Source organism: Calliopsis andreniformis, chromosome 12 (assembly GCF_051401765.1).
Source record: "Calliopsis andreniformis isolate RMS-2024a chromosome 12, iyCalAndr_principal, whole genome shotgun sequence".
Classification (NCBI taxonomy): Eukaryota; Metazoa; Arthropoda; class Insecta; order Hymenoptera; family Andrenidae; genus Calliopsis; species Calliopsis andreniformis.
In genome coordinates, this window is record NC_135073.1 from 19,173,855 (window position 1) to 19,179,854 (window position 6,000).

Below are 6,000 nucleotides of genomic sequence, written 5' to 3' on the forward strand. Positions count from 1 at the left end.
CTGCGTCTGCCTACTGTTCTCACCCTGTTGAGAAGTCGAAAAAAGGAAGAGGACTTTGCACGATTAGTGATACCTATGCTAAGTATTTAGCTGACAGAAATATCCTGTATGGACAGGGTGAACGAATCGATGTGGGTATTGTCATTGATCTAGAGTTTTTAATTCTTGAGAAATTATTAAATCAGCCTTATGTATCTGTATCACTACTCCTGTAGAGTACAGCGAATGAATTAGTAACGAAGGAATTCACATGTTCTTTGAGGAACTAGGTGCATTAGGCAATTTTATAAAGCAAAAAATTCGAGTAGAAAAATCGATGATTACCGCGCGCGTACGCGTCAGCCTTATCGTTTACCTGTACTACTGGAACTGTGGGATCCAGTCAGGGCTCTTCACAAGCGAATAACGAGCATCGCATCAAGTTTGTCTTAGCCACGGTTCGATCTTCGACATGGGCACTTTGTTTCTCGATCAATCGAGGCTTCTGTCCTCGTGGAAGTCGAGCCAGTCGCAGTGATACACGCTTCTGACCGCGAGACTGTGACCCTCGTCGACAGACTTGGCTTCAACGTCGACAGGATGATCTCGAAAGATCGAGAAACGTCTGAGAGAGTACAGAAGGCAAACGCAGCGGCTTCTTGCGAGATTTAGTGGATCGAATGGACAAGATATGTGGATATAACGAACGACAGAAGAGGAGAGGAACCGTTAGCGAGTAGCCGATAGGACCGTAGCGTTTCTTAATAGCGTTCTTGTAAACGATTAAACGAGACAAGTAAGTAGCGAAAGATGCACAATACGATCTTCCCGAAATATCGATCACCGATCAACAAAACGTTAAACGAACAAAAAAAGGAGAAGAAGCAAAACGATGGCGCCCCTTTTTGCGATCTAGCGTTTTTAGCACCACGCCGAAGAAACTAGTGAGACAGTACGTGCGTGTGTGCGCGAGTGTGCAGGAGCGAGTGGTTATGCGCGCCTGTAACAGGGAAGAAGGGGAAAAGAGAGTTTCGTAGCTTCGATTAAAGATTTTCAATCAAACATTTGTTATCGTAGCGCGTATCGTAACGACCGATCAGCCTGTAATCCAAACTCCGGCGACCAGGAAACGAATAGGCGTTACTTATCACTCGTACAAAAGTTCGTCGGAGATTAGGAGAAGTTCGATTATTGGAGACATAGAACTCTTCTTGCGGCGCAGAAGTGATACCTGTCCTGCGTCAAAAACACGGGTGTGGCCGCGAACGAGGAAAGGCAAACCCTCGAGCGTCGAAAGTTTCTCTGGAGCGAACTCCCTCTGCACTCGGTCTAGAAATCGTTAAGAAGTCGTGGAAAGGAGAGAGACAGAAACGAGAACTTTGAGTTATGCTCAGGACAGAAAGTTTTGCCTGCTCAAAACAGTGAAACGATCAACCCCTCCTGTCTTTTAGAGAACAGGAAGCTAAGTGCAAGAGTGGGCGCCAGGAGACAAGATTCACAGTTTTGCAAGGGGCCTTGAGAACCCACAATTTTCTGTCCTGAATATAGCGTCCCTTAGATTATCCCGAATATTTTAGTTTGAGAACTCATTCGAGACAGAATTCATTACGTTATTCTCGTCAGAGCGTTGGAGGAAGAAGTACGAACCGAAAATCGCGTGATAAGTCGAAGGTCGGCCCTGAGAAACGCTCGAGGCTCGTGGATGCTATCGCGCTCGTAATTTGTACTTTATAATACTTTAGGATAAACATCGTTGAGGGTGAAAGGGGACATCGAGTTTTCAATTTTGTCGTGCGTTGAACCGTCGCAGCGACGGTGCACAGTAGACGTCGCCGCGGCGGACTCGACGTTAGCGACTCGAGAATCATTTTTATATAAATTACGCGTATGTATGGGCGATCGTCTAAGTGGAGGCTTGCCTGTCGTCGAAAACGTCACGCGATCTACGAACGAGCACCTAGGCTGATCGAGAGGTTCCATTCTTTCGGGCGGTGAACACACGAAAGCGGGGTATGAGTTTGTCCAACTGTGCTATTCGTTACTCACTGTTACTCTTCGTTTCCTTGTTGTTGTTACATTGCTTTCGCTCGGAACGCCGTTGCAGAGAGAGAGAAAGAAAGCATTATTCGATTTCGATTAGTTCCTTCCACCGAATCCTCGGTTTCTTGCGCGACGAATCGCCGCGAGATCGTTCAGAATCGTTTCAGAAATCTTCAGCATCCCCTGTGCCGCGGCGAGCCCCGGGGCATTGAACCCGAGCAGCCATTCTCCCCGATCGCTGTCGAAGAGACACAGATAGAGCTTTTATTTCGGGCAAGTGGATCGAATGCAATCGCGCGTGATATGTCAAGCGGTCGGGGAACCGGCTGGTGTCGAAGAGAACGCGATCCAGCGGCGATAGGGTCGAAGGGCATCAACTCGTCCGCCGATTTTGTTGTGGTCGCGGTGCTACGGGAAAATTTCTTCTCCCGACCCGTTGGTCAATCGTATTTGGGAACACTGTTGCAATCTAGCTCGAATTATCATTGTTTCTTCTGTTAGAGAGAAGAGAGCGGATAGAGGGAGAGACTGTGCGTGTGCGCGCGTGCGAGTGTGCATGAGCGAGAGAATGGGAGAGGAAGATACCAAAATCCGCTTAAAGGCTTAAACATATTCTCTTGGCAATGATAAGGCGCGAACGCACATATCAAAGAGAAAGAGACGTTGACGATTATTATATATATTATATATATTATATATATATATATAGATATATATAAAAAAAAGTAACTGATCACTTTAGCGGTATTATTAGAGATTTAAAATCGTAAGGTATATTAGGAGGAAATGATGAAACACGTGAAAGGATACAAAAGCGTTACAGAGTTTCTATATGATTAAAGATTGTATTAAATACGTACTATATATATTATATACATATATATTATATACATACTGTTTTCGGGTCACGATATCAGGGCCTGTCGAGCGATTACGTTGGTACGCGCGCGATCGCGCTGGCGCGCACACACACTTACGCACACGCACGGTATACTTATAGGGACGTGTGTGCGCGCGTGCGAGATGTGCACGCGTGAAAAGATGCCCAGGCAATTATCGATCTTCGGCGTATGCCCACAATTTCTTGTGATTAGTTGCCGTACACACACAGAGAGACACGGGCACGCGACGCGTGTGTCCCGTTAAACACACACGTATATATGTATACCGCGTACAGTCATATATATAATATATACGTGCGTTCTCGTTTGTTCCGGTTCTTTTTTCACGTATATACATATATATATATACATATACATGCATATACATATATATATATTTTATGATTGTCGTTGTTGAATTCGTCGCATTACAATAGGGTTTTACCCCCGTCCATCGCCGCAGTAGTAGTACTGGATACGACGTAGTTGAGAAAATCCGGATTTTACGAGGTAAACGGAAGAGAGAAAACGATACCTAGGGTACCGCAGAACCATTAGTGGGAGACGGACAAAGAGGAGAGATCTAATTATAAATGATACAACTATTATATACATATACATACTTATATACATAAAGAAGCGCATATAAATATGTAAAGGTTCTAACGTTGTATACGTTCGGGGTGAGAGAGTCCGAGGATAGGATGATTTTATTACGGTAACGCTTTCTTTCGCTCGTGCGTACGAGTATGCGTCGTTGTCGTTACCCTTTTCACCCTTTCTCTGACCCCGACCACCCGCTCCGTGCGGACGAGTTACCAACCACCCGTCAGATTTACATATTTCTCATTTATTTAGACTTTCATATTTTACGATTCGAAGTGGTATTACGTACTTCGATTCGTGAGTCAATTCTCTCGATCCAGCGATAAAACTCAATCTTCCAAAACATGTCCAGGTTCTCTGATGTCACTTGCCCTCTTCCAATCGGTAAATCATAGGCGATAATTTGCATTTCTGAAAACCAGTCGCGTTTCTTCGAATCCAAAGCGCAGAACGGGACGACGGCGACAGAGAAGGGGTCGAAACGGACGCGCAAGGGTCGATCCTGTTTCTCGCGGATATTTAGGGTACACGCGATTAGACGAAACCCGCATAGTACATACATATATACATAATATACATATGCGTATAAATATTATGAATTTTACTACGGATTGCAGCGTGCGCGTGCAATTTGCTCGGGAAACAACGAGGTCTCGACGAGCGTTCGATCGATGATTTGACGACATTTTTTGTGATACCAGTCGATATGCATACGGGGCAAATCGATCTAAACCCGATGGACGACCACGCTTTTCGTTTGTCTCAGTCGCACGACAGAACCTTTTTCGTACGGACACGAAGCCTGGGTAACGAGCGTGCTTTCCAGCGGGGGCAGGACAAACGCTGCACCAACGACCACGTGTTATTCACACCTCACAGCAGGATGAATTTTTTCGGCTTATATCTAGAGGAAATCGCTGATCGCGTGCGAGTAAGCGTAAACGAGGATTCAAGCGCAAGACGAACAAAAAAGAACACAGTGAAAATCTCGCAAAAAAAAAAAATATGAAAATGTAACAGGCTGATGTTAAAGAAAAAATGACAAAAAAAAAGAGAGAACGTCGCGGTGGAACGTCGGTATCGAACGAGCTGCGGGGATCGGTTAGCTGTGGTCTCGTTCGTTTCACCTGCCACCCTTTCGGATAGCTTTCCTTTCGGACGAAAATTACGTCGATCGTTCGTTTTTCGTTTCCACCCCCGTTGCGGTTCGACTTTAATTACACGTCACGATCATTCTCCGATAAATCGATACACGTGAAAGGTTGGCCGGATAACCGACGCTCGTTCGACGTACCGACGCCCCCGCGATCGACACCGCGTGCAATAAAAACAGGATATATAAACAATATTAATATCATTATATACAACATTTTTACAGCATATACGAATACGACGTAGAGAAAGCAGGTGAAACAAGTTTAGGATTAATATTACTTGTTGTTGTCTACCATAGCGTTGTAGTTATATACAATACCGGTAGAACATTAACTTATAGGCAAAGTGAAACGTGTGTGAGGGAGAGAGCGACAGACGGTGAGAGAGAGAGTGTGTGAGAGAGAGGGAGAGAGAGGGAGTGTGTGTAAGGAAAACAGAGAGAGTGAAAGAGAGAGAAGAGAGTTAGCGCACTTGTGTCGAGCGTACATGTTACTATTTATTACGTAATAGCGGATATATATATTCACATATATATGTACTGTACATATACCTATGTGTATATATATAAATACTTGAGGAAGCTAGTTAACTTGATGCAACAGACAGAACAACAGAAAAATCAATGATTAACATTATATACAGAAAAGTCTATACATATAAAGTTTAAGAACGTGTGCCTATGTGCGCACGTGCGTACGCGCGCGTACGTGCGGACACACTTTAACAGCCCCCGAAATTTCACCCCCCGAATTCCCGCCCCGTCCGCAACCTCTCCTTCCTCTTCCTGGACTCTCCCCACCTGCTGTCTCTCTCTCTCTCTCTCCTTCCATTTACGTCTAACCACCCCACAAACCCACCACCAACCTTTTACCCTTCCTGTCTCTCTCTCCCTCCATTCTTCACACGCACTTGCGCACATATCCATGACGCATTACCGTAGCCGTGTTGTGTAGGGAATGTCTTTTAACGAATAAGATACGATTTCTCATGTTACATGTTATACGAAGCAAAAACGCAGCAAAAGTAACTTAAAAACGAAAAAAAAGGTGAAAATAAAATAACGAGACGAATCTCTTCTTTGGTCAGTTGCAGGATCGCTCGAACGTTGTCGAATCGATATTCGCGTTATGTATAAAACAAAATATTGAGAGAGGAAAAGGAATGGAGAGGAAGACAGGACGCGAGAGGAAAGACGAAGGGTGTTTTCGTTGACAGCGTGCAGCCGGTGGAAGGGGCCAGGCGAAGTTGTAAATTTAGTAAATTACATTAGGCGTTGAGAGAGTAACTTTTTTTTATTGTCTTCAAGGGGTATTGGGTGGTAGAAACGCCGATCGAAGTT